Here is a 17,835-nt window from a genome sequence, read left to right as displayed (position 1 = left end):
GGCGGGCAGGGTGGCCGCCCCGCGGGGCTCCCGCGGGCGAGTGCGTGTGTGTGTGTGAACGGGGGGTTCCCCCAGGAACGTCTGTACGGCCCTGGGAGGAGCGAGAAGGGAGCTGGAGCTCAAGTTAAAAATCTGGCCCGGGTGCCTTGTTCTGCTCAGCCCCTCTCCTGTCTGGAGGAGGGAGGCTGCTTTTGGCTCCCTCTGGATCTTGTGTAAGCAGTCTGGGAGGGTGGAAGTTGGAATATCAATAGCTGCTTGGAGAGAAACATTTGTCCACCCGTAAGACTGCAGTCCAGTTTTGTTTGTGCTCCCCAAGAAGTAAATTTCCAGGATGTAAGCAGACAGTGAAGGTTCTGACTTTCCTGAATAAGGAGTCCGACCAAGACACTACATATGCTCTGGCACGTTTTCTACAGAAATGTTGTAAGATGAGGGGAAAAAATTGCTCATGTAGCTCAGAAGGACTTGTGTGAACACTGAGACGTGTGTGACTACTGAGACCAAAACCAGACTCTTTGGCAAAAGACGCACAGTAATTTGATTCAGAGGAGTTCTGACCCGTTCTGGTTTGCAGGGAAGAACGTCACCACAAATATTAGGACTAGCAGCCTTGCTCTTCAACAACTGCAGCTTTTTATTTTGGTTAAGTGTGTTCAGATATTTTTCTGGGATCTATGAAGAATGGCAGTGCTGCTCCAAAAAGGAGCCTTGTTCCTCCAGCGTAACTTTATTTGGCAAGCTTTCGTTTGTCCCTGTTTCCTACTATTGGTTGGCAGTTGTTAAATGTTTGTCCACAGAAACATTATCCCTCTCTTCCTCTGTTGACTCATGTCTCCTCTCTTCCCAAGCGAGTTTAGGGGAGCCATTTATTAAAGCAGAGTGTTCTGATCACAGAGGCTGGTCTCTGGCTGTGGCTTAAACTAGAGTTCACTGGGATTGGAGAAGGCTTTGTGAGAAGAACTGTGTAGAGTTGCTCTTAAAGAAGTGCTGTGTTGCAGTACTTTTTGATTGTCCTAGTATATTTTTTTTTTCATTAAAAATACTTTCCTGTAGAAAACATTAGTTAAGGAATTCAAGTTTCTTTTTCAGCTTTTTAACAAGTTTAACATCCCTTCTTTGCATTTTTTGGGGGGTGGCGGTGTCCATAATTCAATATGGTGTTACACAGCTGGTCATATCATAAAATCCTTTGGCCAGCGGCTTGCTATTCATGCTGTGAACCCTTTGAAGTTTTTGGTAGCTTTTCTATTGGCAGCACTCCCAGATGTAAATAGATGGGTGCCTCTGTAGGGAAGAATTGCCAAACCTTTTGTTCAGCATCTATGGCAGTTTATTTTGAAGTATAGGTAACTTCCTGTGACCTAGCAATGAGACATATATTTTTATGATTTGTTCAGTGCACACTTTTGAAAAAATATAACCTTGTCCTTTCGCTTCCAACTGGAGTACGTGCAGAAATTGTGGATAATTTTATTTGCTTTTCCCCCCCTGAGGTTTATTTTCTACATATACTATAAAACTGTTGTGGAAGCAGGAAAAAGTTATTGTTATACATGAAATATTTTGGGTTTGGAAATTAATAGCATAACTTTATTTTGCTAACCTGTTACTAGATGGACGTGATTACTATTTTGTATTAGAGGTTTTTTAATGTATCTTTTCATTCTGGGTTAGCTCCTTCTGCACCCAGTTAGAGAGAAATGTGAAGTTACAGAAACTTTCCTTAGATGCTGGACTGGTTCTCTTGTTTCTTGTCTTGAATATACTTCAGATGCCATATCTGTCTATGTGTGTGTTGCTTCATCTTGCTTTTCTTCAGGTTTTTTTTGTGTAAAATATAAACTCATCCTATGCTGCAAAGAGCTCAGACAGCATAAGAGCACAGGTACTAGCTAGGAGCTAGGAGTCCAAAGTTTCCTTATTGCAGAAACCGGGTATTAGTGCTTAAGAAAGTGTGAGCCCAGTGATGGTGAAAGAAGGAACCACATGGCACCTTGTTTAGGCCAAAAATTGTGGATTGTTAGTGACAGTGGTGGTGGGATTTCTTTGAATGTCAGCATCCACAGCTGAGTTTTGTCTACTTTATTGTTGGTAGAGAAGAACAGGGAGATTACAGATGTGGTTGAATGCAGAGGTGCGATGCCAGCTCAATACAGATTGACCAGCACACTTGCTAACGCTTATGTTGTAGTCATATGAACTTAAATGAGATGAATCCCACATTACTGCAATGGTTTACCATGTCTTTCAGAGTAAGTGAAGGACAAAGGGTATCAAATACCACTCAGTTTGCTCAGTTGTTTAAACAGTATGGTTTTCCTCCATAGCATTTTTTTTGTACATTATTTACATGAGTTGTATGTACTTATAAGTAACTCAGTCTCTTGAAGCTTTTAACATGCGAGTTGTTTTCATTAGTTAGTAGGTCCAAGTCCTCCTAGTTGCTGGGTGCCAAATAGTGTCTGTGTCACACACTAGTAATAACAGCTGCTGTAGGAAAAATCAGTACAGGGAGGAAACAAGGAGGGAACTGTGAGGAAGCAAAAAGGCTTCACAAGAAGAAGCAGCAGCCCTGAGAACCTGAGAAGAGTTAAAAGAGCATGGGGAAAGACAACTGAACCAGAAAGGGGGGAAGAATCTAACAAAAGCAACAGATGTGCTCTCAACCCTTCTAATTAATTTTTTATGAAAACTACTGTTAGGTTTATTTCTCTTTCAAATTATTAATGATTCAGCTATGAAGAACTCTGGAGATGCTTGTATCTTTCATCATATGGGTTAGTAAACTGTGTTTAACACTTCAGGGATGGGTCCAAGACTACACACTTGTAATGATTAAAAAAAAAATTAAAATACCATTAGGAAAGTGTCATCTCTACTTTAAATTCACCATAGCATAGCTGAGATGAAGTTATGTGTCTTCCTTAGCATAGTGTTTAATTAGGGCTTTTGTTTCACTTCAGATGTTTTGGCAATATGTTAATCTCATTTTTTTCCTCTCCTGTAATGAATTGTGTAATTATTTAGCCCATGGTTAGTGAGGGAAAAAATCAAAATGGATGCAGTTTTCCTGTTTTTTTGTTTGTTGTTTTGTTTTCTAAAAGTTGGTGGTTCTGGAGAGAAGTAGAAGAGGAAAGGGGAAAAAGTACAGTGAAAAAACTTGGAATATTATTCTACTTTTTAACATTAATTGTTCAAGTTTTTTGCGAGGCAGCTGATTACTGTTAGCTTCCTTGCAGAGATGTGCTTTTTACTGGCCTCAAGCAGCACAAGTGGAAGGAAGACTCAGCTACATGAGAGATCTCCCCTCTTTGGTCCCACTGGGTAACTAAGTTGGCCATAAGCGTTCTTCAGAGCCACATGCTGATGAATTCAGGACACAATGTTCACTGCCTGTGCCAGTGCTTGAATCCTGATTCAGATGCTCGACTGCAGCTCAGAACTGCAGCGCGTTTGCTGTGCCATGGCACTTCGTGTCCTGTGCAGGCGATTTTCAGAGATGACTACTCATGCAGCTTCGTAATCGGTGTGTTTCTTTTTAAGCCTCCAGTAAAACAGAGTCCCTCTGGGATAGTTGACTAATAATTGGTGATACGATGTCAGGAAACAGGAATGATGTGGGCTACAGAGTTGTGATGTCATTGTGTAATGACTTCTGATAAAGTACAGTATGGTTTATATGTACACATAGTCCAGGATGAGTGTGGGAATAGATAACTGAAAACTCCTCTTTCTCATAAGAACGTCCCTTCTTACAGCAATGTGCAGGATTTATTTGGATACCAACTGAAAAAATAAAACAGCCAATCCCACTCTTTTTGGGTAGGTGTGGCACTGGCATTACTGACAAAGTGGAATTTTTATGGGTACTTTTCTAGAGTGTAGTAATTTGTTTTCCGTGATAGTGTGATAATGATTGCTACAGTCAGCTAAATTAGCAAGTTTGTCTTGGGATCCTGGAGGGTGCTTATATATTTTTACATACAGCACTTACAAGTTTTTGAAAAATTAAATTCCTACTGTTCCTTACATAATTCATAGCAAGATCAGAAAGAAACCAGGTGAATTCTGACATTGGATTCTGTTTTTTAAGTGATCATGCAAAGTCGTCTTAAATGTGTTCATGAAATGGGGCATAGGTGGGTGGAAGCAGAGTGTGTTTGGTGTGGCTGCCTCTTCTCCACTGCCTTGACTCTCCTTGCTGAAGATAGCTGTTGTCTGTGATGCTTGTGTGTATTGACAGGACTAAAGCAAATATTTAAAAAATCAATCTTGTTTTATCCTTATTTAGGTAGAAGCATTTTTCAGTAATTTATTCTGGTCTACAGTATTAGAAAGTAATTAGGAAGAGCTAATCTGATTAATGTCTGAGTACAGGCAGAAGAGAAGGGACGGAGGGCAGTGTGCAGGGAAGGGGCTTATAGGCAAAATGCTCTTCAGAACCATGCCAGCTATTTTTATCCTGTTCTTTTTCTTTCTCCTTCCCACAACTTTCCATTGTACCAAAATAGTTCAAAATGTTTATGGTTCTGGGTAACTGACATCACTAATTGTCATGCTGTGTCTTGCCGCATATTTCTGTACAGGAGCTGATTCCTTGTTCATTGACAGCCTTTTGGGATTCTCACCCAGCTACTCAGAAAGGACTGTTACTACTATGGGGCAGTAACATCTTGTGCTTTGGAAAGGTGTGACCAGGCAGGTGGGGCTTTGTGGTAGCTCTTCTGTGCATATGAAAGCACAGATATGCTTTTGGAGATGCTTCTTCAACACGAGTGTCCTGTCCTTGGGACAGAGCAGGTTGCAGTGGAGGTAGGTCTGAGTGGTATTGCCAGCCTAGTGGACTCATCCGGCTGGGATGTACCCTCCGGAGGGGTGGCTCTCCCTTCTTGCGCAGATGGGTGTTCTCCAGCATACGCAGGTAGCAAAGTGTCTTCTTGGTGGTAGTGGCAGCAAAACTTGTAGGGCTCTGCTTGCTGTTCAGCCCCACTATGAGTTGTCAGATATTTCTGCCAAAGCCATTCAGCAACTTGGTCTCCTCCTAAAGCTCAGGACTTGATGCTGTGTCTCACTGGTGGTCCAGTGAGCCGTGCACTTCTCCATTTCTTTGGGATAGTTGTCCGTTTGTTCACTTGTATTCGCCACAGGAGCACCATGACCCTGGTGCATTTATGAAAGTTGGTGAACCACGTACAATGTATTAACTTAATGAAGAAGTCAGTGTCAGAGGTAGTTAAAACATTGAGCTGTATTTTGGTTACGTGTTCTACATCCTGTGAAGTGATAGCCAGAAGGAGAGGACTGCTAAAATTCTTCTTTGTGTTGAAATAACCCTGTGAGGTGTCTCCAGAGCTAGCATAGGAAGGGCACTTGCCCCAAGGTTTAACAGCATTTTTCTCTGTTTTGGGGCAAAAGTATGCTTTTCTCTGAAGATCCCTCCTGGACACGTTAAGAAGAATAGATTTGATTGTAATGTCAAACTTCTGAAATTATTCACCCTTCTTTTATCTTGTTTCCTTGGTATGCATCTGTTTTATTATAGGACTTGCTCCAGATTTTACCTGCTTGTTTCTGCCTGGAAGATGATTTCAGTTTATATACGCGCAAAGTATGAGCATGCAACATTCATCCTTCTAGGAGCTGACTGCAATTCCTGGTTTGCCTCTTGCTTCCTGTGTTGAAATAGCCCATTTTTCTGGTGCTGTTCTTTATGGTGAAAGTATCTACTTCACAATTAATTTCTATCTGCTGTTCTCTGGTATCTCAAACCATCTGTGCACTTCAAGGTCTTTACCAAGTAAGTTTGTAGGAGAAAAAAAAGTCCTCTGTAGAAGAGCTCTTCTTTTTCCATTCTTGATGATCTTTGCTGAAGTGATGTGTTAGGAATGCAGTCTCCCACCAGTTGTTGCCCTGTCTCTAAGATGGTTAAGTCAAAATGTATCCATTCCCCTATCATAAATCTTTCTCTGTGACTACACCAAAACTGAGTTTGATAAAGTGTGCTTTTGCTGAGGGGGGGGTTCTAATCCTTTTTCTTAATCCCTGATTCTGTGGGGCTCAACGGAATCTTAACTAAGACTTCAGCAAACTGCTGTTAGAGAAGATGAGATGTTACTTTTCTTCTAAGAGCTGTCAGCACCTAGTCTCTGGAAAGAGAAGGGTACTGGACATATGGATTAACCTTGTCTTCCAGCTTGCTGAAGAAAAAAACCACTTCTTGGAGTAAATGGAGTCCATTAACACTGGAGTTAGGTTGTTTGAGCTTGTCAGAAAATGCTGCTCTTTTAATTTTCCAAGTTGATTTCTGTCTGGTACTGAAATAAGTTTAGAAGTGCTTTTGCTCAGACAGTATGGACTGGTGATAGCAGATGCTCCCCAGGTGAAAGGAACATTGTGGAGGTCTGTGTAATTCCTTTTATTTTTAAAAAAGGAAGAATCAGCAGCAAGCACAGCTGTCCTCAGAAAGGCAAGTAGTGACAGAACACAATATTAAAACTCTTAGGACAGCATAATTCCTGAAAAAAATAATCTCAGTACACCATACAAAGTACATGGAGTTAATGAAGAAAGAAGGCTTGGGCTTCTTCATGGTGAGCTGTGAAAATTCACATACAGGAGAGATGACGTTAGGTGCCCATTGTAGCTCCACTCACACTCCAGACGCTTACCCAAATCTGCTCTTCAGACCAATGTGACCACAGATCCCTGATTCACAACACCAAAGCCTTACAGGGGTGAGTGCTGATAATCAGTGGGATGCATTTGGCAAGACAGGGGAAAGGAAATTGTGATAAACTAGGTTTTGCTGATTCTTCATTATACAAAGTCCTCAGTTTTGATGCAACTGCCTTATTTCTTCAGTAGAAACCTGTGCAGGGAAAAGATAAAGTTGAGGTCTTGAGACCACCATCTGTGTGGGACAGAAGGGAAACTGTATTCTGTCTCAACTGAAATATTTATTTTTCAGCATACAAAGCTTTTTTCATGTCTAGGTACGTCATTCAAATACATAGAAAATTTGGATTGTGGACGGTTTTTGTTTTGTTTTGTTTTAAAAATCCACACATTTTATTTAGTATTCGAGCTAACTAATCTGTTAAGTGATTTCAGTTGCAAGCTTTTTGAGGATTCCTGTTGATTTTTAAGTAGAGACTTAAATACTGAGAAGAAACTGGATCGCCCAATAATGATAGTAAACTACTGTCTTGAGAGAGACTTCACTGGTTAGGGACCATCTTTCATTTCTTCGCAGTGAAACTACTAGTGCAGCTATACACCACTAGTATGGTTACATCTCTGTGAAACCAGTATGAACTGTCGGTTGCTGCCAGGAATTGAAACAGGGCTTCTCAGGCGAGCAATGCAGGCTGTATTTGAAGAGAGTTAGCTGGTCATAACCATCCCTTGTTTCGAGGTGTGATGTTGAGTTGCAAAAGCCAGTGTAAAAGCACAACTTCACATTGTGTTTTGACGAAGAATCCTAGATGTCGGTCTCTGCTTGTGTGAACTGATTAATTGCAAATCCACATGAACGGTTAAAGATACTGCTTGTCATTTGCACGTGCAGCCAAGGGAATGAAACAAATTCAGTGCACAACTATGCATCTAATTTTAATACTTATTTTTGAAAATTACTAGTCTTCCTTAACCAACTTCTTGGCTGCACTTTCAGCATTTAATTAAAAGGATGAATTTGTTTTTCAGCAAGCCCTTGGAGGTAGCACTGCAAGTTTGAATATATGTTTTTGGGGTTTTCTGATTGCTAATGGATCAGTATGTACCTGTAAAGGTGCTTCTGCTTAAGCTTTTCGGTCTTCCCTTGGTGTATCCTGAAAAGTAATAAATTAGGGTTGGGAATCACTGCTGTCTAATGAGCTAATTAACAGTGGCTGATCTAACTGTACCAGTAATTAAATGATTATCCATCCTACTATTTTTTTCAATCAGTCATTCAAATATTCTTTAATTTGACCCATGATTCCATACAGTTTGTATTTTAAATAGATTTTTCTTCCTCCATTGTACAGAAAGCAAAACTTTAAAGTGCTGTTTTCTAGGAAATACTGAAACAGCTGTGCTGTTGATGACAAAACTGAACAAAGAGCATTGCATCATTCTGTCGCAAAGTTTAAAAATTAACTACATGGTTAGATTAGTGAATGTTTTGTATATACCATTTGTTAATGAAAGTTACTTAACAAAGATAATGCTTTGATTCCTTTTACCTTCAACTCTCTCTTACCCTGTAAGGAGACACAGTTCCTGCCTTCTAACTATGGATTTCAGGTTTTTTGTTTAACAAGATAGTTCATACTAAGACTGAAAGGCACCGTTTGACATCACAGGATCTCATCTTGGGCATGCCAGGAGAGGTGGGACTTCCCTGAACTAACTTTGGTTTAAATTAAAGCCAAAATATTAAGAAAAGAAAAAGATCCATTTTTGATCTTCAAAGGTGCCATTGAGAGAGAACTGACCTTGACCCATGGTCATTTCTGGTAAATAAATATGCTTCTTAGTTAAAATGCTGTAGTTAATTTTCAGTGTAAGAGATGAGTTTGTGGAGCTTGATACAGTGGCTGAAAACTTCAGGTGGGGCTGTTTCTTCACATTGGTGTTTCTTTGCCCAACCTGTTCAATAACTAATGACTGAGTAGGTAATTGAATTCCTCACAGCTGCATGTCTCCATGCAACAAGATGCACATGTGTGTGCTAGTACAAATGCTTTAAAAGTGAGTTTACAGGTGCAGGCATGCAAAATTGCTTATGAATAGTGAAAACAACTTCATTTTTTCCTATGCTAGATATGTAATTGAGTTTATATTGTTTACTGAAGCTTCTACAAAAAAGCCAATATGTTTAAAGTTAAGATGTTACCTGTGTTTGTATGTACAGGCTCAGTTCTGGTGAGCCCTAGCGCTTTTCTGTCCTATTAAACCACACTTGTTAGATGTAAACCAGGTTGCATTTATGTGAAGGATTCAGCTGTTGCAGTCCTGCCTACTGTGTGATTATATATAGATGACGTTTCCAAAGGTGGAACTGTAGTAGCAAGGCAGGTGATGAATTTGTTTTCACTCTCTTCCTGACAAAAACCAACTAACTTATCCATCCAATGCAAGACACTTTTTGTGCCTAAATAGTTGTAATTTGCCCGTTCCTGCCAGAAGTAAAAAAGACAGTCCTTTACTGTTTCTTGCCTCTGGGGAGCCGAGCAGGGAGACAACAGCTATGACTGAGCTCAGCTGCAAGCTGACATGTTGCACCATGCTGAAAAATATTTATCTATTGAGAGTGCAGACTCTGGGAGTGAGTATTCTCATTAACTGTTTGGGGACTGTCATGCAGTCCATATTGCCTTCCTTCATACTGCACAATATAATTATATATTTTTTTAAATTTTTTGTAGACCTTTAAAAGTTGAGAATTGTAACATTCAGATTATAAGTACATTAGACATTATATGTACCTGGCCTCCAGAACATAGTATGTCGGTAAGGTGGTGAGCTTGACCTGCATATCTAACATATTTCTTTTGCTGCAGGTTTTCTTTAGGCTACAGTAGTACTTAAAACGAGTTAGTATTGTTACATATTTTTTTTTTTTTTGCTATAAAGAGAGTTTACAAGGCAAAAAGGCAGTGAGGAAACTAAAACACTTCTTACAAAGACAAACCTGTCTGAACCCTGGTAGTCTCTCAGCAGAGCAGACTGTCTGCCTTTGTATATCTTGGGCTATATAGCAAGAAGTCTGACTGCTGAAGCCACGTTGCCATGGTGAAATAATTCCCAGCAATTAAAGCACAGTTCTATCCTGAAGAGCAACTCTGTGCAAGCTACGTTGTGAAATCCTGTATTTACGAGGCCATGAGGTTTCCAAATCAAATTTGCTTGGTTTAGAAATAAAAAGATAGCTTTGCAATCCGCCAGCTCTACAAACTGGGTTGGAAGATAACAAGCAGTGTCTTCAGTGCTTTTATGTGCCTGGGTGGTGAACTCCCTCCTGACAAAGGTGGACCGAAGTGTACTGCGTGTGCTCTTCTAGAAAGATAACAGGGCTGCATCAGAATAACCAGGAGGAGCAGTTGCTGTCAGAACTTGAATTTAATCACAATGCAGAAGTCAGAATAACTTAAGTGTGTTCTGACAGAATATTGCAGGATAATAAATAAATAAATAAACCACTGCTTAAGTTAACAGACATCTCTGAAAACACACAGGGAATAGATAGATTAAGATGTTTCTGTGTTTTTACTGTAGTACACTTACATCTTTCACTTTTCAGAGTCTAAAAACCTTAGAGATACGGACTTTTTTTGCCAGTTATGTTCTTTTTAGTTTTTACTTGTTCTTTGCAAGCAGTTTTTCTGGCCTCCAAAGTCTCAAATCATGTGTTGAAGAAACACTGTTCTGCATGTTAATAATACTAAATCTAACAAGCCTATATTTGCCTTCCCTGTGAAAAAGGTGTTAAGAGCCACCCCAAAACTTACTTGCTTTCAAATCTTGGTGCAGATCGCTTGTTCTCATGGCTCTGTAGTGTGGGAGATCTCCCCACTGCAGCATGCAGCATCTGTAACAGCACCAGGCTTGGTATCTCTGCCATTGTCTGCTCTGTGTGTTCTAATTAAAGAAATCTAAGGTATACTATAGATCTCTGCCTTGGACTGAAATGTTTTCCAGTATAGAGAAAAAAAACTCTCTGCTAACTTTAAACGGTCCTTAGAGAGCCAGTTCAGACAAAGACATTTACATATGCAGATATCTGGCTAGGTGAAATGAATCCTGTTCATACTCTCTAGCTGCAGTATGGGAGCGTATTTAGCAATGGAAGATGATGAGGAAGCCTTTGTGTTGCTACAATACACATGACATTTTTCCTCTAAGGGAGGCAATGATACAGGAGCATCCTTATCTTGGTATTGTGTGTGGGCCTGATGGGTTTGGAGTAGTGAGTGTTCCTGGGGACTAAAATGGACTGCATGTTAACAAGACAAATCCCAGAACACAGAACTCCAGCCTGTACGTTCAGCTGATAAACTGATGAATGGTTGGGCAGAGATGCCCAGGACAGTTAGTATGGCATGGCCTCTCCTGCCCCTTTGTGCCCTGCACCAGGGTGTGCTCTGAGAGTGCCATTCTGGGGGAGGAAGAGTTGCAAGCAGGGGAGAATATACTATGAGACACCTTCTCAAGCAGGGATTTGCCCTTTGTGCTGAGATTTTGGCTTCCTTTGTCAGAGAGCCAGAGTTTACGTACAATTGGAAACTTAACAACAACAAAAACAAATCCCAAAACCACCACCCACCCCATGTCTGTCACAGGCTCAGGACTTGGGCACCTATGACACAGTGTTCTGCTGTATGGTTTGTTCTAAGCATTGGATAAATTAATTGTTGCAACACTGTTCATCTATGACCTACTGAACCTCTCCTACCACAGACCTAATTTGGCTTCACATAGAGCTCTTAAAAATAAACATTAGGAAAGATTTGTGTCCTTTTTCTTCCCTAATCCCCAAATTACCAAAAATCTGGACTGGTGTTAAATCACTTAGGAAAAGAATCTTGGCACCATGTTGGCACCTCCTGGTTTGGATATAAGAGCTTTTTGGCACAAAGGTAAAAGACAACATTTCAAAACGAAGAACAACAGGGTATTTGCTTGGGTAAGGTAATTTTCTGTGTTTCTACTAGTGAATGGTTGCTTTTAAATTGCATCACTGGCTCCTAGAAATAATCTGTTTGTCTCCCATCTGACATGGCTTCCCTCATGTTCTTAGGGATCTGTCCCGCTCAGCCCCTCCCAGCTGTGTTGACTGGCAGGGAACCTGGACCAGTGCAGGTATTATACAGTTAGAAGACCCTCCCCAAAGGTAATCAGAGAGGCTGGATACCTCCTCTCAGTCTAGGGGAGGAGTTCTGGTGGGTACGCCCAGAGAAGAAAGGAAACTCTAGTCCAGTGTGTTTTACCACAAGAATGCACTCTGTGCATTTTTGTTGCATTAACTGAGCTCTTTGCCTGCCTGGCGTTGCCTCTGTAGCCATTCTTCCCAGAGCTGCATTGAAGAGAAGATGGGGGATGCTGAGCAGAAGAGAAGGAGCAGCAGTGGTACCTGGCCACCAGCAAATACCCGGGAGTTTCAGCATTGTACTTTGAAAGGCAGTTAATATGCAGCTGACATGCCACTATAGAAAAACAGTATGGGAAACACTGAGCTAACACTGGGAGGTGACATGCAAGGGAAGAGAGAAGGAGGGAGAGAAGTAGAATCATAGAGTAATTTAGGTTGGAAAAGGCCTTTAAGGTCATCAAGTCCTAACACTGCCAAGTCCACCACTAAACCATATCCCTCAGTGCTATATCTACACAGCTTTTAAATACCTCTAGGCATGGTGTCAACCACTTCCCTGGGCAGACTGTTCCAATGCTTGACAATTTCTGTGAAGAAATTTTTCCTAATATCCAATCAAAACCTCCCCTGGCACAACTTGAGGCCATTTCCTCTTGTCCTGTCGCTTGTTACCTGGGAAAAGAGCCTGACCCCCACCTCACTACAACCTCCTTTCAGGTAGTTGTAAAGAGTGGTAAGGTCTCCCCTCAGCCTCCTTTTCTCCAGGCTAAACAACCCCAGTTCCCTCAGCTGCTCCTCATAAGGCTTGTGCTCTAGATCCCTCACCAGTTAGGTGGGTCCTACAAAAGGGAATGGAAAAGCCTAATGTACCAGAGAGACATAGTATGTGCAGGTGCCCCATGTTCTCCTTGCTTTGCCAGCAGCGCCAGCTGGAACTTGGTTTGACCCTACAGAATGTTTTGGTCTTTCTGTTGAGAAGCAACATTATGAAATAATGTTATGGCACTTGTCATCCTTAACATGCCTGCCATGCCTTGGCACCGACTGTTTACAGCAGAGCATCCGGAGGCCAAGGAAAGATTCCCTTAAAAGGCAAAGAGCCACTATGAGAATCCAGAAGAAAAAGTTTCCCTGGCATGTAGGGTACATTCTTCTTTCCTCCTCCTCTTAAATAAACTATTAGTAACTTTTAAAAACAGAACAAAAATGAAGAAGCAGCGCCAGAAATGCTGCCAAACACATTTTATTCTACGCAGCCCCCTTAGACCTGCGCAGCAGCTGAGCCCTGGAGCTAACCCTGGGCAGGAGGGGGAAGAATGAAACTGAGGTCAGAGGGGTCTGTCAGAGACCTGGGGCGTGAGGAAATCAGAATGGAGACTGTCTTAAAAAGCTTAGTCTCCTTCCCTTCCCCAGGCCCTGGAGAAATGGTCTGACTGCAGCAATCCGTGAACAATTGTACTGTTTGCTGCACTGGGATTTGGGCTTGCTTTCCAGTACCTTACACAGCTTCCCTTCCCATGCTGATGTTCTTTTTGGTTCTTTCCCAATCCTGAACATGTATATGTACATGCAGAATTTGTGTTCTGGGTGTGTTGCCACATGGCATTCTCAGCTAAAGACTTAGCAGTGATCTGGGTTAAAACTGGACATGGGATTGCAGAAAAATCTCCACAGACATACTAATCTTGTACAGGTTTAAAGAAAGAAGGAAATACAAATATCATCTGTTGCTTTTTCTCAAAGGAAGGACAGCTCTACTGATGTTCAAATGAAAGTTGTTATTCCCCTTTTCTTCCTCACTATACAAATAAAGACATTAAATTACCAAGAAGTAATTTTTAAGCTGCCTAGTGCCTCTAAGCTTCCAGTCCTTGTACTTGACTGAGGAGAAAAGACTGTGGGCTGGTGGGGTAGGAAACTGGACGGCATGCAAGAGTTTGTTCATCCTGCAAAACCTGGCATAACCTGCTTCTTCATTGTTCTTAGTGGGAGTTTGTCACTAGGACTCATAAATTTTAGCTGATAAAACTGTTTCCTTCCTGCTGTGAATCAGTTCAGGACTGCCATACTTACGTAGAACACTTCTAACCAGAAATTAACTGATAACTTCTTTCCAGTAAAGTGTCACAGAAAAAACCAGAAAGGTAACAAGTAGATTTGTGAGCAGCTAACCTGGTTTTCCTTACAAAGCTATAGCCTTCCATGGATGGCTGAAATCTTTGGGTTTTCCATAGAATCATTTTTGTTGGAGAGACCTTTAAGATTATCAAGCTCAACCATTAACCTAGCACTGCCAAGTTACCATTAAACCATGTCCCTCAGCACTACATCTGCATGGCTTTTAAATACCTCCAGGGATGGCAACTCAACCACTTCCCTGGGCAGCCTGTTCCAATGCTTGACAACCCCTTCTGTGAAGACATTTTTCCTAATATCCAATCTAAACCTTTTCACCTGCAAAGGGAGTACATTAGAGGGAGAGAGCTTGCACATTACAATTTTTTACCTTAATGTGTTTTATTCCCTCTTCTGTTCCGCTCACATCCCATTTGACTCCTTATCCAAAGAAGGGAAGAAGAGAGAAGCTACACCAAAAATATCTAGTATACCCTTAATTTTGAATTCTAAACCCATATTCACTGGAAATTATAAAAGCATGGAAGCGTTCATAAAGATTGGCCTAAAAGACACTGTTAAAATGCTGGCTTCCTGCCTCTCTAATTCTGTGTTGGCTTATGTTTTAAGAAGCTAACCCCTGTCCTCAGATTACCAAGAAAGTAGGTTTTGGCAGGAGCATTTCACTCTGTAGTACTTCATCAGTGGAGGATATTTTAAAACACAACACTTGAAAAAGAAAGGAAAAAAATTACAGCATGAAAATCAAAGGCCGAGATAGTTTTATATATCTGGTAGTTTGGTAGTGTAGAGGTACACCTGGGTGAGATGGAATATGGTGTTGCTGTTGGAGATTGTTAAGTTTTCCACATAAATGTTTTCATTGGGAATGTATCATTTCAACCCCCAAATTTTCCAGATTGTGAACTGTACAAATTATAAAGCACAAACTAGGTTACTTGAAAATAAAAAACTTTAAGCGACTTTTTAAATACTGTTTGATAACATTTCTATGATCATCTTATTTTTTGATCTTCCTTAAAATAGATTTTTCTTTTTGTGCCACTTTTGCATGCGTTGCTATGAATTGTGGGGGCTTTTACTCTTCTCTCACTAACACTGACTGAACACATCACAGCTGGATTGTCACAGTTAAAACACGCTCTCTTCTAAATTTACTGGGGATTGCTAGCATTATATCAGTTAACCTCAGGTAAGAAATAGGGTCAGTTATGAAAAAAATATTAATCACAAAATAAGCATCTTTGTCCTGTAAGATTCATAACCCATGATGATTTTTCATCCCCATAGACCTGAGATGGCTTGTGAGTTTTGAGGTTTGCAAACAGGGAGACAGATTTGCCATGTAAGGCCTGTTGGACCTGTTCTGTCAATTTTCAAATGGAAATCAGTATGTTTGGGACTTGGCTGGAACCTGAAACTGCTGCGTGATCCAGAGGGCACAAAGTGAGTGGAGTTTTGCCTGCAGCTCTGCTCCTCACCACTATAGGTTTTTTTTAATAAATTTTAACTTTTTAAAGTTACTCTTATATCTGGTACTAAAACCACTTCAATATGCCCCATTAAAAAGAGAAAAGCCACTGATTATTTGTATTTAAAAAAGAAAAAATAAACAGCCACTCACCTCAAGGGTAGTTAGTTGGGTGTGAAGGGTAGGAGATGGTGATTGAAGCATCATCGTTTCTCCTTGAAGAGATTTCAGTTTCAGGTGCCGTCTAAGAAACTGCACAGCTTGCTGGAAGCAAGAAGAAATTATTGTAGCTGTGCTGGTTCCCTCTGGAAAAAAGGAACCCTGAATTGGTAGAGATAATCTTAAATTACATGATCAGTTTAGGGAAGTTTGGCATTTAATAAATCACTAGTATTCCCTCTGTGTGATCAACATTGTAATAAATCAGATTCTCATGACCAAAACCATGGACGCCTGGTACACTTCCAAAGTGATGTGAACTACATCAGGTTATGAAGAATGTCCGCATAGTTGACATTGCATCTTTGATACTTCTTCAGCTAAATCACATTGCTTCACATATGCTTCTTTCCAAACTAACTATATCAGTTTAAACTGAAGCACATCGTTAGTATTTGTACCATGAATAAACTTTCAACCTTACAGCCAATTTCTGCTGTGAAATGGGAATAGTACTTTCCTCGTATGGTTTTAAACTGAATTACTACCTGGATGGTGCTTTGAAGATGCTCCAAAGTGTGGGTTTTTTAAAACCAAGAAGCTACTGGGCATCTGATCAAGGAGGAAATGAGAGAGTGAGAGATTAGAGGAGTATCTTTATTAACTGAGATGGGATAAGAAAACAAGCTGGGAAATTGGCAGTTTTACTCAATCTTAACAAAGCAGTTAGACCAGGGAAAAAAATCATCACAGCCCAGTGGGCCTGTCACTTGGTGGAGTGTCTTATACATCTCTTCTTCCAGTGAAATCCAGGCAAACTTCCAGCTGCTGTGTTTTCTCAGCTGAACACAAGGTTGAGTATGGAAGTCCTGCTAGAAGCATTACTTAATGTACCGTCTTTGTCTGGAGCCAGTTTGCTGAACTTTCTTCTAAGACTTTAGACAAACGACCTCTCTTCCGCCATCTCCCATCACTTTTCCCTCTCTGAAACTTATTCGTGGGTGTGACTTGGCCTGTGGCATCATATTCAATTGAGTGCCTAAAACCAAACACACACAAACCTCTCCTGGGAGTTACCCGAAGAATTAGGTTGTACTCTGGTTTGCCTGTCAAAAAAAACCTGCTGAGTGCTGTCTCCTTGGATTCCCTAAAGATGTTTCTTTCCTTAATTAGTAGTTAAGCATTGATAGACAGGTTTTGGTCTAACATCTCGACAGACCTTCATCAAACTGCTGCGTAACAGCTATTCCTCCAGCTGTTTTGGAGATACAGTTGATCTGACATGGACGTGTCAAGACACATTTAGCTGAATTCTCTTATTTTTTAAGAAAGACACAGGGAAACGTCAAACAGGACTTCATTTTGCTTTAGGGTGCCTATAGCAGTGTTTTGAAAGGTACTGCCCTTTTTGTGGTCTTGTATGATATTTAGTTATGTTTTCCAGTAAGTAATCATCTACAGGTCATGGATTTTGGTGTTTCCTCAGCAGAACGGTAAAACTCTACTGGTTTTGCCACTTTTCCTTTCATTGAAAGCAGGCTGAACAAGCTGTTGCTGAATGTGCTGCTTTATGCTTGCTGCTATAGTCTTCACTTATAAGGGTGTTCTGGGACATCTCAGAGATGGCTACACACAATTTTTCATATTTGTGTACTTTAAACATAAAATGAAAAATCAAGGAAGGCATCTTGAATGTGAACAGCTCACAACAAAGGAAATAAAAGATGCTTCGTTTTGCACATTTGGAGTTGGTTCCAGGTAGATGGTGTTTTCTTACAAGTCTTTGAAACAACTCTGAACTTCGAGGTCGGGGAGAGCAGAAGGAAGGAAGCTAACTTCTGAACTTTACACTGGTAATTCTGGTAATTGTGAATGTAGGAGCTTTGGTTTAGCTATAAAATAGAACCATTATTTGTTGATTTTAATCATAAGTAATCGTGTTTCTAAAACTGTTTTCTCTGTACTGCTGTATGCTTCAGCTTTGTAACTCTAAAGAAAATGCTTTAGTATTGACTAGTACTGATGGTTTCCAAACTAAAACCCCAGTTTTATAGCCTAGACTGAGCATGACTCAATTAATATGAATAAGTCTAATTAATATGAATAAGTCTGACTTTGTAACTTAAGTTCTGCCTAACTGAGGAAAGATGTGTGGTCCAGTTCAAAACTTAATGGTTTTAAGACTGGAAATTTTTTTAGTTTGTATTTATAATAT

This window comes from Charadrius vociferus, unplaced genomic scaffold, assembly GCF_000708025.1.
Source record: "Charadrius vociferus isolate BGI_N301 unplaced genomic scaffold, ASM70802v2 scaffold179, whole genome shotgun sequence".
NCBI classification, from domain to species: Eukaryota; Metazoa; Chordata; class Aves; order Charadriiformes; family Charadriidae; genus Charadrius; species Charadrius vociferus.
The sequence above is the reverse complement of the archived record's forward strand: the minus strand, read 5'-3'. Positions refer to the sequence as shown.